The sequence below is a fragment of the Geospiza fortis genome, unplaced genomic scaffold, assembly GCF_000277835.1.
Source record: "Geospiza fortis unplaced genomic scaffold, GeoFor_1.0 scaffold730, whole genome shotgun sequence".
NCBI classification, from domain to species: Eukaryota; Metazoa; Chordata; class Aves; order Passeriformes; family Thraupidae; genus Geospiza; species Geospiza fortis.
In genome coordinates, this window is record NW_005054458.1 from 407,691 (window position 1) to 409,254 (window position 1,564).

Below are 1,564 nucleotides of genomic sequence, written 5' to 3' on the forward strand. Positions count from 1 at the left end.
CTTTTTTGTCCTCCCCATCTTTTTTCATTTGCAGTTATCTATAGGCAAATTTCAGTGGATGACTGTCCCTGTCCCCAGAGAGCTTTTAAAGAGGAAAGATGCTGAAACCATGAAGGCAAATGCAGGCACTGGTGAAAATTAATGCTTGAAAACTCAACAGAAGCCATGTCACTTGGTTATCAATATTTCTTCTTCTTTCCCTCTAGAAATTATTTCTTTGTTCTTCATCACAGCAGTGTTCAGAAGCCCCAGCTGTGCTACAAGCTCATGATTTCAGCCAAGGATTTTCAAACTGTACGTCAATGCAACCCTGTGGGCATGTGAGCTGCCCTAAAAAGAATGTAAATGGAGAATGTAAGTCTCTGGTCAGGAGACACAAGTCTTTGATAATGGAGTCTGCACCTCTGTAAGAAAATGCCCAGCTACTTGGTTACCTCTGCAGCAAGGTGTGGCTTCACAAGGTCATCTGCACTAAAACCGAGGAGAGACCCTGGCACTGACATCCCCCTGCTGTACTACATTTGTCATATTTGCAATTTCTGACCTCCTCTAAGAGGCCATTCCTGTCCTGAGGAACTTTCCCTCATCAACCCAAGAGCATCAAGCACAAAAGTGGTTTCTGGATGCACCCTCTCAATCCCCACTGCAATAAGTTTATTGCTTATGACAGGAGGGTTAAGGCTAATTATAGATAAGAATTAATAAACAACCTCAAGACCGAAAAGTGAAGAGTCCAGACTCATTCTTCAGCCACACGGGCCAAAGCAGAGACATCCTATGCATCTCGGGGCAGCAGTTAACAACCAGCTACCCAAGACCAAGGCACTCAGGCATCAGGAGTGTTCATTCATCATTAATGCAGGAGGTGGTGGGAATGACACTTCCAGCAGCAGAGTTCTTGCTGTTGTCCACACCGCTCCCACTGGGCCTTTTGGATCTGTCCCTTTGATTTAGTGGTGCAAGTTAACTAAAACTCTGCATATCTTTTCCTTCTGGTTTGAAACACTCCTCCACATTCGTTCTGCTCTTGCCCATGATCCTCAGATATCTTTCCAGGGAAAACAATCCTGGATTTATTTACAGCACATCAGTTTTGTTTTAGCAACCCTTTTGGGGAGAAGGCAAGGAAAGATCTGAGCTCTCCAATAAGGACTTCAGAATTCCTCTGTGCTCTCAAGGCAGGGGCATTTTACTTGAAGGGTTGAGAGGGGAAGAAGAATGTGAACCCAGGTCAGGAACCTGTTTTTCTCTATGCTTTCTATGTGATGTTTTTATAGTGCAAAATCCAGAAACACCCCACAAGAAAGAGAGAGCAAACTCCTTATTAACATTCCTGCTTTGAAGGCAAACCCAGGTAAATATTTATTTGTTTCTTTTGTTCCCTAGAATTGCCTTAGTTTGTTTATTTTGTTTTCATATCCCCCTACATATGCATGTGCACTCCAGCTTTTTTCCACCTTGGCTAACAAATGCCAAGGAATTAAAATGAGACATTTTGATGCCCCAGGATATCCCATGGGAAGAATTTTCTACCAAGCAATTTAAGATTTACATAGAGTGAAAT